Source organism: Canis lupus, chromosome 16 (assembly GCF_048164855.1).
Source record: "Canis lupus baileyi chromosome 16, mCanLup2.hap1, whole genome shotgun sequence".
NCBI lineage: Eukaryota > Metazoa > Chordata > Mammalia > Carnivora > Canidae > Canis > Canis lupus.
Genome location: NC_132853.1, coordinates 56,727,411 through 56,744,261, shown reverse-complemented (window position 1 = coordinate 56,744,261; position 16,851 = coordinate 56,727,411).

The following is a 16,851-nucleotide window of genomic DNA, read 5'->3' as shown; positions in this document are numbered from 1 at the left end:
ATTAGTGGGAGGGACCTTAGCTCCTGTAAAATACAGTGCCACCTGCGGGGGCCCTAAGGGCTGATCTTCGGCTAACCCTCGCTCCTTTTTTCCTTTTACTTCTCTGTGTTTTTCCCAGTAGGTCTGCAACACGTGGGCTGGGTTCCTTATCGAAGTCTAAATACCTACAGAAAAGCGCACAGATCATAAACTATGAATTTATGAGCCAACGCGCCCATATTAATAAAAACAAAAACATCCTAGAAACTCCTTGTGCCCCCTTCCAACCCTGCTCCTTCTCCATCACACCCCGCCCCCCGCAAGGATAACCACGTATGTGATATGTTTTTATATTTGGGGAAAAATACTTAAAATTTAACCTAATCTGATTTGACATTAGAGATGGGGGAAAAATTTCTTTAAGTAGGCTCCACCTCCAACATGGGGCTTGAACTCACGACCCCAAGATCAAGAATCCCAAACTCTACTGATGGAGCCAGCCAGGTGCCCCTAGAAATGGAAAACTTTTGAGTCCAGTCTTTCTTATCTGCAAGGGCTTTACCAGCTGGCCCAGATGTGGTAAGTGCTGAGAGGGTTCTAAACTGGGTTTGGCCTCGGGATGTTCCTAATGGAAAGCAGAGAGGAGGCAAAAGACGGTAGTTACCAGCTCTGCTGATGGCCGGAGCTAATTCCAGGGTCACTTAGCACTGAGGCTCCCAAACAAGGCAGCACATTGGATCCCCCTGGGGATCTCCTAATGCGCAAATTTGGGAACCGATGACTCAGCATAAGAGGGGGGATCAGTAGCCTGTTTTCCAAGCAGGTTGGCAAACTCAAAGAACTTTCTGTAAATGCCACAGAAAACTTCTTGAAGGGCATCATGAATCATCACGGTCCCAGTGACTACTTCACGTTTGGGACTGAATCAGGCATAGTACAGACGTGATGCATACCATCACAGCCTCTCCCCACATCCTCCCAGACGCTGGGGTGGAAATGTGGGACTGGTGACGAAGCTGGCTGCCACCCAGGCTCCATGAGAAGGGGACAGGGGGGCTCTGGAGCTATTACAGTCGCTCCCACTAGGTGGTGTCGAAGCAGGAGCGCTCGTGAATAAAAAGTTCAATTAAATCTTATTTCCCTGTTGAATGGCAATACAATTTTATAAATGCTTTTTCTTAATGTCTAATTGGTATTTAATCACCAGGGGACTCTATCCTCCCATGTGTGTCAGTGAGAGATAAAGTTGCCTTCCCACCAGGACTTAAGAACTTGACCCTGGTCAAGGGTCCGAAGCCTCAGATGCTTAGCTCTGAATTTCCCAGCCCCTTCCACCTGGCCACGTTGTACTTGCTGCCATCAGTTAGTTTTCTAACAGCCTGACCATGTTTGTATAATGAGTGTTTTGGGGGCACCTGGGTGGCTCAGTGGGTGAAGCATCTGCCTTCAGCTCAGGTCATGATCCTGGGGTCCTAGGATCAGGCCCTGAACTGGGCTCCTTGCTCAGCAGGGAGTCTGCTTCTCCCTCTCCCTCTGCTCCTCTCTCTCTCTTTTTCACACACACACACACACTCTCTCTCTCTCTCTCAAATAAATAAATAAATAAATAAATAAATAAATAAATAAATCTTAAAAAAATATATATATATAATGACTGCCTTGGAATAGCAATTTGAAATTTATGGAGGATTAGAGAGGAGAGAGCAACTGTCAGGTGAGGAAGGGAGGTGCTGAAATGCTCTCATGCTTACAAGTTGGAACGAGGCATAAGTTGGAACTTGAACTTGTGTTGGCGTTTGACTTGTAGCTCTCCAGCAGCCAAGCTATCCCTGGTGTGAACCCTTCCTGGGCAATCACTAGAAAGACAATTAATTTTTCATCCAAGAGAGGAGCATATGTGTCTGAAAGCCCTGCCTCCCTGGGGAAGTGTTCCAGTTATCTGTGTCTGAATAATAAATCACCCAAAAACATAGTGGCTTGAAGCAATAATTTATTGGGTTCACTGTAGGTTGATGAAGCTCAGATGGGTGATTCTCACTTGGGGAGTCGTGTGGTTATGGGGGCAGTGGGCTAAATATCCGAGATGGCTGTCTCATGTGGTGACATTTGTGGCTGGCTGTCAGGGGGCCGGCAGCCGGGCCTACGGGCCAGAACAGCTCCCTGTGGTCTCTCCATGCATCGTGGCAGCTGGGTTACAACAGGAAATGTCTCAAGAGCAATCATTCCCAAGAGATCCAGGCAGAAACTACGAGGCTTCTCATGCCCCCACCTCAGAAGTCCCAAAACCTCCCTTGTACCACATTTACTGCTCGAGTAAATCATTAAGTCCTGCCCAGATTCCAGGGGTGGGGATTAGGGCCCCTGCCGCATGGCATGAGGCATGAGCTCACAGAGAGAGAAGGAATTGATGGTGCCCATCTGGGCGGGTGTCGGTTACTTATTTCAGGAAGTAAGAATTGGTGCAACTTTATTTTTTTTAAGAATTTATTTATTAAAAAAAAAAAACAAAAAAAGAATTTATTTATTTATTTGACAGAGAGAGAGAGAGAGAGAGAGAGTGAGAGGTGGGGCTAGGGTCAGAGGGAGAAGCAGACTCACTGCTAAAACGGGGAACCCTGACTCGGGGCTCGATCAGAGGACCCTGGGATCATGACCTGAGCCAAAGGCAGATGTCTAACTGACGGAGCCCCCCAGGGTCCCCGGAGTTGGTGCAACTTTAGAGAACTGCTTTGCCCTTCAGGAAACTGGTATGTAACTTAAGAATAGACTCCTTCAGGGCACCTGGCTGGTCCTGTCAGTGGAGCATGGGACTCTTGATCTTGGGGTTGTAAGTTCAAGCCCCACGTTGGGTGTAGAGATTACTTAGAACTAAAAATCCTTAAAAGGGGGCACCTGGCTGGCTCAGTCGGTGAAGCATCTGCCTTCAGCTCAGGTTGTGATCCCAGGGTCCTGGGATCGAGTCCCACATCAGGCTCCCTACTCAACAGGGAGCCTGCTTCTCCCTCTCCCTCTACCCCTCCCCCTGCTTGTGCTCTCTCTCTCTCTCTCTCTCAAATAAATAAATTAAATCTTTAAGAAAAAAAACTCTTAAAAAAAAGAGAGAGACTAGATCCTTCAAATACATTTTCAGGAACCCCAACCCTTGTTAATCAAGGCCCCGGCTTCCTTGATCTTGGCGCTTTAACTGAAACCAGCTGTCTCTACATGACATTTATCCTTAAGCCCCTCTCTCTGCTGGAGGCCGCTGACTTTCCACTTCCTTCTTAATACAAGTGGTTAGCATTGATCAAGCTCTTGTATTTTGTGCCAGGAAGTGTGTGCTTTCACTAAGGAGCCACTTTCACTAAGGAAATGTGTCTTGTTGACCTGTACATGAGCAAAAGGTCTTATTTTTTCTAATAGCTACTACCCACCGTGCTCTGTCAAAATCCCCTTTCTCCCTGGGCAGAAAGCGCCCCCTGAAGGCCCTCAGTCTCCCTTCTAAACATTTTTGGTTGTTAACCCAGCCCCACTTTGGTGTTTAAGACTTGTTCTTTTAAAAATCCAAACTTGGGGGGACGCCTGGGTGGCTCAGCGGTTGAGCGTCTGCCTTTGGCTCAGGGTGTGATCCCAGGATCCCAGGACCAAGTCCCACATCGGGTTCGCTGCAAGCAGCCTGCTTCTCCCTCTGCCTGTGTCTCTGCGTCTCTCTGTGTCTCTCATGGATAAATAAATAAACTCTTAAAAAAAAAAAAAAAGTCAAGCTTTTCTCAATTACCTCCATCCTTCCCCTAGGCAGGCCACACCTGAGGCCCCAGTGTGAAGAAGCGGGGACATGTATGTCTCTAATACCGCTGCGTCCCCCTCTTCTGTGCTTACTTGTGTGAGCTTGAGGCAGAGAGGAGAGAGATGGAAACCAGGTATGTGCCCTCCGGTGACTGGCCGGTGGCTGCGATGTGGTTGTTTTGGGCTCTGGGCCTTCACTGTTGATCTAGCACATTCTCTTAGAGCAGGGTTCCCCATCCTCAGCGCTATTGACATTTTGGGGGCTGGATCATTCTTTGCCATGGGGGCCTGGCCTGTGCACAGTTTAGCAATATCCCTGTACCCTAGAAGCCAGTAGCTCCTCCCAGCTTTGCACAAAAATGTCTGCAGGCATTGCCCAATGTCCCTTGGGGGCAAACGACCTGGTTGAGAACCACTGCTCCGGAGACGAGATGTGGACAACTGGGGGCCCCACAGGCCTGCCCACAAGACACTCTCTCCCAAAGGGCTCTCCTGAGTTACACATCCTTGCTCACCATTGTGTGACAATATGCAGAGCATTGCTGACCAGGAAGGCTCACCCGAGATTTGGGATCTAAGAGTTTTTATTGGGGTTTCATTGTGTAGGCACTTTAAGTTCTTGACCATCGATTGAATGCAATCTCCAGCCCCCTCTCTTCCCAGCAGGTTGAGCTCATATCACATGGTTTGTCATAAACTATTTGGGGGGCAGGCAGGGGGCCCAGCATGAATAGCAGACTTTCCGATCACTCGGGAAATTCCAAGGATCTAGAGGTGACCTCTTAGGACCCAGGGACAAAGGCCAGCCAAGTTCTTCATTACACACAGGGTTTACAGTGTCAGTGCTGAGTGACATCCCAGCTGGTCCTCTTCTGAACTTAAAATGTAAGATGCATTTTATTTTTGGCAGTGGGGTCTGGCAATTCTTGGAAAACAGGAGAGATCCCACCGGGAACCTCCCTCCATGTCGTCATACCCGCACCATCTCATAACCCTGTGGCAGGTGTTATCATGGTCACTGTTTTACAGATGAAGAAACACAGGGGGCACCTGGGTGGCTCAGTGGCTGAGCATTTATTTGGCTCAGGTGTGATCCCAGGGTCCTGGGATCAAGTCCCACATCGGGCTCCTCAAAGGGCATCTGCTTCTCCCTCTTCCTCTCTCTGTGTGTCTCTCATAAATAAATAAATAAAATAAAAGAAAAGAAAAGAAAAGAAGAAGAAGAAGAAGAAGAAGAAGAAGAAGAAGAAGAAGAAGAAAGGAGAAGAAGAAGAAGAAGAAGAAGAAGAAGAAGAAGAAGAAGAAGAAGAAGAAGAAAGGAGAAGAAGAAGAAGAAAGGAGAAGAAGAAGAAGAAAGGAGAAGAAGAAGAAGAAAGGAGAAGAAGAAGAAGAAGAAAGAAGAAGAAGAAGAAGAAAGAAGAAAAAGAAGAAAGAAGAAGAAAAGAAAGAAGAAGAAGAAGAAGAAAGAAGAAGAAGAAGAAGAAAGAAGAAAAAGAAGAAAGAAGAAGAAAAGAAAGAAGAAGAAGAAGAGGAAAGAAGAAGAAAGAAGAAGAAGAGGAAAGAAGAAAAGAAAGAAGAAGAAGAAGAAGAAGAAGAAGAGGAAAGAAGAAGAAAAGAAAGAAGAAGAAGAAGAAGAAGAAGAAAGAAGAAAGAAGAAGAAGAAACACAGGCGTGGGATGAGGGACTGCCCCAGGTGAGCCAGGTGAACCAGCAGAACCAGGACTGAGTGCAGGTGTGTCGGACCCCAGAGCTGCCCCCTCACGGGCCCTGACTCCTGCCCTGACAGGCATAGCGTCTTCATCCCACCAACTCCCCACACAGCCTCCAAAACACCTGTCTTCCTCCTGCAAAGCCCTCCCTGCTCTGTGCTGTGGGGGTGAGAGGCTCCCCCTCTCCTCCTCTGGAACATCTCTGTCTCTACTCACAATATTCCCAGCTCCCACTCCTTCTGAGAACGTGTAGGACCTTGGGATCTGGGAACTGGATGCCTGCCATAATCTCTCTCTGGCCTAGAACATTCTGCAGCCTCAGCTGACCTCAGCCCCCACTCCCACGGCTGTGGCTGGACCACACCCCTTCTCACGTGCTGAAGTCTATTGTGCCACCTGTCCTGCTTTTCTCCCTCCTCTGGCCACACTTTCATTCAGGCCTACCTTTAATTTTTATTTTCTTTTTAAAGATTTTATTTCTTTTAAATAATCTCTACACTCAATGTGGGGCTTGAACACGCAACCCTGAGATCAAGAGGTGCATGGTCCACCGACTGAGCCAGCTGAGCGTCCCTAGGCCTATCTTTAAACCGTCTGCTAAGGGTCCCACTCCATGGGCTTCGGGCAGCCCACCGGCCTCTCCTTCCAATCACTGTTACCAGGGGAAGTGGGGCCACTGCTTCCTGCCGTTCCCCTCTCCCTCTCCCCCCTCCACCCTCCGCATGGTTTGCTTTCCCCCATTTTTGTCCTGTGATACCCATTTCACAATTCTCTGTACTCAGCTCTTTGTTAAAGGAACAAACATTGGGGCCCCTGGGCGGCTCAGTTGGTTAAGCGTCCAACTCGGGCAGGTCGTGAGATCGAACCCCAAGTTGGGCCCTATGCTCACCGAGGAGTCTCCTTGAGATTCGCTCTCTCCTTCTGACCCTCCCCCCATCTCAATCAATCAATCAAATCTAAATCAACGAATGTGGTTCCTTTTCCCAACTGCCTCCTGACTAATAAATATGTATAGGGGATCCCTGGGTGGCTCAGCAGTTTCGCGCCTGCCTTTGGCCCAGGGCGCGATCCTGGAGTCCCGCATCGGGCTCCCGGCGTGGAGCCTGCTTCTCCCTCTCCTCTGCCTGTGTCTCTGCCTCTCTCTCTCTCTATGTCTATAATAAATAAATAAAAATAAATTTAAAAAAATATAAATATGTATAAACATTTCCCACCTTCCTTCACTTAGTAGCTCATACATGCCAGACCCTCTTCTAATTGCCTAACAGGTACTAACAAGCGTACCCCTCACAAAACCCTTCTAGGTTGGAATTATTAATAATTTTTAAAAAGATTTTATTTATTAAAAAAAAGATTTTATTTATTTATTCATGAGAGACACACAGAGGCAGAGACACAGGCAGAGGGAGAAGCAGGCTCCATGCAGGGAGCCCGATGCGGAACTCGATCCCAGGACCCCAGGATCACACACTGAACCGAAGGCAGACGCTCAACCGCTGAGCCACCCAGGCACTCCCCTAGGCAGGAATTATTATTACCCCTGCTGTATAGGAGAACAATGGAGACAAAGGAAGACATAATTATTTACTCAAAGTCACAAAGCCGGTAAGAGTCAGCTCCCAGAGTCTGGCTCCCAGGACGATGCCCATTCTGTGCAACCTGCAGCCTCTGGGAGAGTCTCTGGGGCAGTAAAAGACTGTCTGTCTCTCCCTCCCCAGTATGTCCCAATTTATGAATGGGCCACAGCTATTGTTGGACGTTTGTACCGTTTGGGGGTCTCCGCTGATAGAGCCTAGACCCACTGGAACCTGCAATGTGCCAGGCACCTTGTGACTCAGTTATTTGGTCCATGATGCGTTATAACCTGTGTCCTTAATGTTCATCTCCCACCTTCTCAGGCTCCTCTGCCCATGGCTTTTTTTCTCCCTTGGACTTTCTCTTTGACCCCATCTTGCCAGCTGCTAGAAATCTGGTGATATAGGCGAGGGGTCACGTCTCATTTGGCAGGAGCTTCTGCAGAAGCTCCAGAAGGCACTAGAAAGCACCAGAAGGTTTCTCCTTGAACCAAAGTCTTCAGCAATGTATGGATATCTGTGAGACCCTGTAAGGCCTCCAAAGAGTTACTGAAAACCCAGGATGGGTGGGTTCTGTCCTAGGGAGGACTCCTCACTGTAACTCCATTTCAGGTTTTCCAGCGGCCATCCCAGCAGCTGCTCCCTACCACTGTCCTTGCTCAAGTTGGGAAGGGTCACTCCCTGCGTGCTTGGCTCGATCTGCTCTGTATTTTGCTCTTGCCCCCAGCATGGTTTCTGGTGTCCTGTAGAGAGAATCAGCTCCAAGATCCAAGTTGGTATTATTTTTAGAAATAAAGATCATTCCGTCTCAGCTTGCTGAGGCCTGTTCGGAGAGAGAAAGCAGAGAAAGGCTTCATGTTTTTCCAAAGTTCAAGTCGGAGTGGTGCAACGTGGAGGCAAAATTCCTGAACCATTGCCTGAAATGTTCTCTTTTGTTGCAAAGATGACCTTGCCTTGCAAATAATTCACCCATCGGGGGACAAGGCTGAGCAATCCTAAACACACCTCTCTTTGTCTCATTCAGACCATTCTTGGACAACTCTTCCCGCCCAATCTGAACCCGTCCCCCCTTCATCTTCACGTTTTTAGAACAGAGGGGGATGTGTTCCCACTGTTCATGCAGAACGGCGGTGCATCTAACAGCGGTGTCATTGTTTTTACACTTGAAGGCTGGAATTAGGTTGAATATGGAAAATGTCACCTTGTGCTGAGCAGAGCTGCTTTCTTCTTGCAGGAAACGCTCACTGGCTCACTCGGCAGGTCCGGAGCTTCAACCGTCAGCTGGGTCTTACAGAGAAACAAAAAACCTGAAACTGGTCAAGTGAAGTCTCACTTCAAACGTCGAAGAGGACATTCTTTAGAAAGGGAACTGAGAGGGGACTCCCAGGTGGCTCAGTCGGTTAAACACCCGACCCTTGATTTCAGGTCGGGTCATGATGTCAGGTTGGGGGCTCGAGCCCCATGGCAGGTTCTGTACTCCGTGTGGAGCCTGCTTAAGATTTTCTCTCTCTCTGCCTGCCCCCCACCCCTGGCTCACTCTCTCTCTCTAAAAAGAAAAAAAAAAAAAAAAGAGAGAGAGAGAGAGAGAGATCCTTTCTCCTAATCTCAGATCCTGTATCACTCAGTCCTCCAGAGAAACAGAACCAACATTATACGTAATATAAACATTCAATCCATATATCATTGTATGTATATGGACATCCAAAACCTCATGGGGCAAGGCTGGCAGACTGGAGACTGAGGGCAGAGATGCAGTCTGAGTCCAGAGACTGTCCGCTAGCAGAAGTCCCTCTTGCTCCAGGAGGTCAGTCTCTGTTCTATTCAGGCCTTTGGCTGATTACATTCGGCCCACCCACATTACAAAAGTAATTTACTCAAAATCCACCAATTTAAGTGTTAATCTGGGGGCACCTGGGTGGCTCAGTGGTTGAGCACCTGCTTTTGGCTCAGGTCATGATCCCAGGATCCTGGGATGGAGTCCTGCCTCAGGCTCCGTGCAGGGAGCCTGCTTCTCTCTCTGTGTCTCTCATGAATAAATAAATAAAATCTTTTTTTTTTTTAATGTTAATCTGATCCAAAAAATAGCTTCATTTGGGGCACCTGGCTGGCTCAGTTGGTGGAGCGTGTGACTCTTGATCTCAGAGTTATGAGTTTGAGCCACCTGCAGGATGTAGATTACTTAAAATAAAATCTTAAAAAAAAGAAAAGTCTTGGGATGCCTGGGTGGCTCAGCGGTTGAGCGTCTGTCTGCCTTTGGCTCAGGTCCTGGGATCAAGTCCCACGTCGGGCTCCCTGCATGGAGCCTGCTTCTCCCTCGGCCTGTGTCTCTGCTTCTCTCTCTCTCATGAATAAATAAATAAAATCTTCAAAAAAAAAAAAAAAGTCTTCACAGAACTATCTAGAATGATGTCTGACCAAATACTTGGGCACCACGGCCCAGCTTGGTGCGTGCATCAAATGAACCATGGTAGACTCCTAGGAATTTGCACAAGGGAAAGAGAAATGAGCAGAAGCTTCGTGGGAAAGCTTGAGGTGGCCCAGCAGCAGGCACCAGGACAAGAGTGTGTGGCGGGGTTTGTGTGGGAAGGGAAACCAGGGAGCAGCAAGAGGGGAGACAGGCAGAGGAGGAAGATGGCACAGCGGGGACCCTGTGACTCAGGTTATGGCCAAGGTGGGGGGCCCTCAGAGCTGTCCCGAGGGAGGGGGCACTCCCTGGCTCTTCTAGGCTGCCCTGCAACCTGCTGGGCCTTGGGCGCTGCAGTTCCAAGGCCCCGGCTGCCTGAGCAGCGACGCTGTCCGGGGTGGGGCAGTGCTTGACGGAGCTGCTATGAAACCCGGGGGACATATGTCAGCTCTCGCTTCATCTCCACAAAAATACACACAGATCTTTTTTTTTCTTAACTAAGCAGGCACCATACATAGTATGGAGCCCAATGCAGGGCTCGAACTCACAGCCCTGAGATGCTGAGTCAGACGCTCAACCCTCCACCGACTGAGCCACCCAGGGACCCCCACATGGATCATTAATACATCAGGTTTGCTTGCCGAGTTGTTCAAGCCACATTATATGTCAGCATCTCCCAAGTCATCGGTGATTCTTTAAGAAGCCAACTTTTTTTTTAAGATTTTATTTATTTATTCATGAGAGATACAGAGAAAGAGGCAGAGACACAGGCAGAGGGAGAAGCAGGCTCCTCGTGGGGAATCCGATAGGGACTCGATCCCAGGACCCTGGAATCACGCCTTGAGCCGAAGGCAGATGCTCAACTGCTGAGCCCCCCAAGCGCCCCACTTCTCACTTTCCTGTGGCTAAATGGAGTAGCTGCTCTTCAGATCTGGGTTCTCTCTTGGGCATCGAGAAGCAGGCCGCTCTGCCGCTTCACTCCTCTCAGGGAAGCCCCAAAAAGCTGCCACAGGGTCATCGGCCCCGGAAGCCACTCATGATGGGTACTGTGGAGTGGTCTGAGCACCCCTGCTCCTCAGGAGGAGGACGTCACTACCTGGGAAATAGGGGACAATGAACCAGACCATGGTCAAGACTGCCTGCCAGATGTGATGCTGAGGAATGACCCCTACCATGGCCCAGGCCAGACCATCAGCCACCATGGGGCATCCTGGAATCACTGCAAAGCCCAGGGAGTGCTGGGAGATGGGTCACCTAGGGGCCTGGCTCTCCCCTTCCTATTCCTGCAGCTTACCCTCAGCCTTAACTAAGAAAGACTCAGGCAGGGGCGCCTGGGGGGCTCAGTCGGTTAAGCATCTGCCTTCGGCTCAGGTCATGATCTCAGGCTCAGTCATGATCTCAGGGGCCTGGGATCGAGTCCCGGGTCATGCACCTTGCTCAGCAAGGGACCTGCTTCTTCCTCTCCCTCTGCACTGCCTGATTCATGCTCTTTCTGTCTAATAAATAAATAAAACCTTTAAAAAAAGGCACAGGCAAACTGTTTCAATACAAAGGGCCAAACAGGAGAGTAAGGAGAGTAAGGGGAAAGAGGAGCTTGTTAGTCAGGGTCCATGTAGAGGAAGAGCAACCACTCGGATGTTCAAAATAGAGGGAATTTCATGTAGCTGACAGGTGACACAGATGCGGGAAGGGGTTGAGAAGCCAACCCTGGGGTAGGGAGGCCACCTGGTGCAGAGCAACAGTGGTGGGGATGAGGGACAGAGCCCTGGCAGGAGTCACAGGATCACTGCGAAAGCATGGAGGTCACATCTGCAGCCAATCCTGAGGACACCTGCGAAGGAGCAGAGAGGCACCCACCGGCTTCTTCCCTCCTTCCACCTCCAATCCTGCTAGCACCTCCCACCGGCCAAAGTGGTCCAAGCTAGCCTGAGGCCCCGGACCCCCTACTGAGGATGGGGTCAAGAGGCCAGGACCAACTAAGGAAAGGAAAAGCCGAAGCAGTGTTCTCAAACAGGAGAAGGAGCTTTCCAGTTGGGTGATCCTTGGGACAGACCCTCTATGGCCAAATGTCATGTCCAAAGACAGTCAGGACTTCGGGTCCACCCACCAAAGAGAAGCTGGTATCACGCTCATGCCTCCACTGAACAAAAGCTGCCAGACATGCAAAACCCCTGATATATATATGGCACCAGAGGGGCGCCTGGGTGGCTCGGTGGTTGAGCATCTGTCTTTGGCTCAGGTTGTGATCCCAGGGTCCTAGGATCAAGTCCTGCATCGGGTTCCCCGCAGGGAGCCTGTTTCTCCCTCTGCCTATGTCTCTGCCTCTCTGTATCTCTCATAAATAAATAAATAAAAATCTTTAATATATATATATAAATATATATTATATATTATATTATATATTATATATTATATATTATATATTATATATATATGGCAACATAGCACTAGAGAGCACCCAGGGAAAAATAGGCTTGAGAGCTGTGATCCGTACAGAGAACAAAGTCACTGAAGTTAAGTTTCCAGCCGCCCAGGCTTTTCCCTGAAGGTGTCTTCGTGTCCACCCTGGGCGCTGGGACCAGTCAAGTCCAAGCAGAAAGTAGCAGTTTTAACTACAGAGACAGCTGTCAGCATCTGGGCCGCCAAAGTGACTGGGACTTTAGGGGGCAAATTCCTGGAGAGGGAGGTCAGAACTGCACAAATCCGTGAACAAACCATTTTCCAGTTGCTGATCGACTCCTAAACAGGGCACATCCCCTGGCTGGGCTCCGAGTAACCCAGCGGAGAATAGTGTGAGGACAGGGACAGGGTGGAAAGGTCTATGGAATGTGACAGGGAGTCCCAGAAGAAGATAGAATGAGACAGAAGCAATCTTTGAAGAGACTTGGCCAAGAATTTTAAAATCTGAGAAAATACATCAAATCATAGACTTCAGAAACTCAGTGCACCTCAACAGAATAAATCCTGGGAGGCCTCTCACCAAATGGGATTACATGAGAAGCCAATAATGGATCACAAGAAATTTCCCCAAGTTTGAAAATCAAGCAACACATCTCTACAAACAGAAAAAAGAAAAAAATCATAGTGACAGTTACAGAGATTCTCAGCTATGAGAAACCACGAAACCAAGCTATTTTTAACAAATGGCAAACTGTTCAAAAAGCCACACATCCAGAGTGTGACCCAAGGTGGGAAGGCAGGAGATGGGCCTGGAGAGGGGCCAGATCAGGAGTCTGGGCTTGTAGGCAGTGGGGAGGCCCAGAGGCCTTTAACCAGGGGATCTGGGGCACGGCTGGGATGGGTGGGCTCAAAATACCGGAGAAGAAGGACAGAGGAGACAGGGGCCCCAAATAAGAGACCAACAGCTATTAGCCATTATCACCCACAGAGTCCACAAATACATGTTGAGCACCTACTACGAGCCAGGCCCTGGGATAAGCACTAGGGTACCTTCTCCCAGACATCTTTGGGAGCCACCCTGATGCCACATTAATTATTCATGTAGAAAATAAAGTGTGTGTGCAGGGTGCACCTGGCAGGCTCAGTTGGTGGAGCGTACGACTTTTGATCTTGGGGTTGTGAGTTCGAGCCCCACGTGAGGCATAGAGATTCTTTATTTCTTATTTATTTATTTATTTATTATTTATTTATTTATTTATTTATTTATTTTAAAGATTTTATTTATTTATTCATGAGAGACACACAGAGAGAGGCAGACACAGGCAGAGGGAGAAGCCATCCCAGGACCCAGGGTCACAACCTGAGCCAAAGGCAGACACTCAACCACTGAGCCACTCAGGTGCCCCTATTTTATTTTTTTTAAAAAGAGAGAGTGAGAGCAGGCACACGGTGGGGGGTGCAGGGCCAGGAGAGGGAGAGAGAATCTTAAGCAGGATGCCGGACGCAGGGCTCCCTCTCACCACTCTGAGATCATGACCGGAGCTGAAATCAAGTGTCAGATGCTTAATTGACTGAGCCACCCAGGCACCTTGAGATTACGAAAGAAAGGAAAGAAAGGAAAGAAAAGGAAAGGAAAGGAAAGGAAAGGAAAGGAAAGGAAAGGAAGGAAGGAAGGAAGGAAGGAAGGAAGGAAGGAAGGGAGGAAGGAAGAAAGAAAGAAAGAAGAAAGAAAAGAAAGAAAGAAAGAAAGAAAGAAAGAAAGAAAGAAAGAAAGAAAGAAAGAAAGAAAGAAAGAAAGAAAAAAGAACGAAAGAAAGAAGAAAGAAAGAGAGAAAACAATCGGGGTGGGCGGCTGCCTGGGCAGCTCGGCCAGTTGGGCGTCTGCCTTCAGCTGGAGTCATGATCCCAGGGTCCTGGGATTGAGCCCCATGTGGGGCTCCCTGCTCAGTGGGGAGCCTGCTTCTCCCCCTTCTTCTTCCCCTCTCCCCTGCTTATGCTGTCTCTTGATAGCTTTTTCTCTCTCTCAAATAAATAAATAAATAAACAAACAAACAAATAAATAAAATATTTTATAAAAGAAAATAATCTGGGGAAAACTTTCAACAGTGTAATCCAAATGTTCATTTTTTTTTCAAATGTTCATTTTTTTAAAAGATTCTATTTATTCATGAGAGACACAGAGAGAGGCAGAGGGAGAAGCAGGCTCCCTACGGGGAGCCTGATGTGGGACTCACATCCTGGGACTCCAGGATCATGCCCTGGGCCAAAGGCAGATGCTCAACCGCTGAGCCACCCAGGCGTCCCTGAGATGGAATCTCAAGCAGACTCCCCACTGAGCACGGAGCCCAACACAAGGCTTGAGCTCATGACCCTGAGATCACAGCCCAAGCAGAAATCAAGAGCCAGACACTCAACCAACTGAGCCGCCCAGGTGTCCCCAAATGTTCATTTTTCATGAAGCATCGCATTAAAACAGAACATGACTCTGTTGTTCCTGATCCAAAGCTGAGATTAACCACCCAGCCTGAGGACGCTTCTGGTGACAGTGGGTGCTCAAATCCTGGCTTCATCCTGGGACCGTCCATCAGGAACCGGCTGGATCTGGGGACTGTAAGGTGGCTCCCAAAAGGTTATCCCATATTCATCTTTCACAGCCCTTCCTCCCTATCTTATCAGTGAAGGGATAAGGGAAGTTCATAGGAACTTTGACATTGGGGCCTTGTGTGGGTGAGTGCTTCCAATTTTACATTTTGTGATTTCTTATCAGAGACTCCTCTAGTCGAGAAGGGCTGACCACACCGGATGGATCTAGTCCAGAGATAGGGATGCAAGGGCGAGCAGAGTCTGTCTCTGCCTCTCCGAGTTAAGTCTGGTGGGAGATAAACAATCACCCAACCAGTGGGGTCCAGTTGGGGACAGGCTAAGCTGCTCTAAGAGAAAGCCCCCAGCATCCAGTGCTTTAAGTAAGGTACAAGCCCATCTCTACCTTACCTGCATGTATAACAGAGCAGAGGTGGGTGGTCTAGGGCTGGCAGGTCCTCTGCTTCCAGAGCTCGGCCAGCGACTCAGGTGGTGAGTTGGCTCTTGCATCCTCAGCATGTGGCCTCCACCTCTGGATCCACAGCGGCTGTTCCAGTGGTTGTCATTTCCTGACAGTGGGCGACCTGGGGGAGGAGATGCCTGGGCACTGTACAGGTCACCTCTGTTCTCACTCGAAATATGAGAAATGTGGTCATGTGGCTGTATCAGCTGCAAGGAAAGCTGGGGCAGGACCCTAGCTGGGCTGGTTCTATCACTAAAAAGAAGAAAGGAGAAAGGATACAGGGTTCCAACTGGAGGTCTTTGCAAAATATAAATTTGCAAGTGTGACCAATGTATGAGAGAGAAGAACATATAACTGGGAAAGGCAATAGCAGGGGGGCCTCGGATCCAGTCAGAGAGGTCTGAGAAGGCTCTTCAGGGCCAACGATGAGTACGAGCAGAGTGGGTGGTAGGAGTGGCGAGAATAGCAGATGCAAAAGCCCTGTGGCAGCAGGGGACGAGGTGAGCGAAGAACTACATGAAACCAAAAAAATAAATAAATAAATAAAAGAACTACATGAAACCAGTCAGGGTGATGCCAATGGAAGAATAAAAAGATAAAGCTGAAGACACAGGGATGGGCGAGATCACAGGGCAGACCTTACAGCACTTGAGTCAAGAAGGTTTGTCTTTAATTTTAAAAGTGACAGGCAGCCACTGATCAGTTTTGAGGGGAGTCACCATCACGTCCGTAAATGTAAGTCTCCCTCCGGCTTATTTATTTTTTTTTTTTTAAAGATTTTTTCTTTTAATTTTTATTTATTTATGATAGTTACAGAGAGAGAGACAGAGGCAGAGACACAGGCAGAGGGAGAAGCAGGCTCCATGCACCGGGAGCCCGATGTGGGATTCGATCCCGGGTCTCCAGGATCGCGCCCTGGGCCAAAGGCAGGCGCCAAACAGCTGCGCCACCCAGGGATCCCTCCCTCCGGCTTATGTGGAGAATGGATTACTAAGTATTTTCCAAGTTTTTTTTTTTTTTTTTTTTTTAGTATTTTTTATTTTATTTTATTTGTTTATTCATGAGAAATACAGAGAGAGGCCGAGACACAGGCAGAGGGAGAAGCAGGCTCCCTCCGGGAGCAGGGAGCCTAATGTGGGACTCGACCCAGGAACCCAGGATCATGCCCTGAGCCGAAGGTAGATGCCCAGCCACTGAGCCACCCAGGCATCCCCCCCCCACCTTTTTTTTTAAGATTTATTTTATGTATTTGTCAGAGAGAGAGAGAGACAGAGAGAGCACAAGCAAGCAGAGCCCCAGGCAGAGGGAGAGGGAGGAGCAGGCTCCCTGCTGAGCAGGGAGCCTGACATGGGACTTGATCTAAGGACCCTGAGATCATGACCTGAGCCAAAGGCAGATGCTTAACCTACTGAGCCACTAGTTTCCAAGTTGTTGAATGAGGAGCGTCCAAAGCATAGACTCCAATCTATCAGGTGATTCTCACGACAAGTTAAGTGAAGGAGGTCCTGGATGAGAAAGAGATCACGGTGGAGGAACCCACAGGGAGGCCCTGCTGACCCAAGAGAGACCTGCGGCGGGTGAAGGGGCTGGGAGGGATGGTAGAGGTCTTTGGAAGGTAGAAAAGACGAAGCTTGTTACCCCTCTCCAGAACCCCCTTCCTCTGCTCTCCTCTTTGTTGTTGGTGGTGGTGGTTGGTTGGTTTTTTGCCTTCTGCAGTAGGCACACTAATAGTCCCCCAAAGATGCTAACATCCCATTCCCTAGAACCTGTGAATAGATTACTTTATATGGTAATAGAGACTTCACAGATGTGAAGTTAAGGTCCTTGAGAGGGAAGATTGTACTGCATGTCCTCAGCACCTGGGTGGCTCAGTGATCAGGTGTCTGCCTTCAGCTCAGGTCGTGATCCCGGGGTCCTGGGATCAAGTCCTGCGTCAGGCACCCCGCCTTGGGCCTGCTTCTCCCTCTGCCTGTGTCT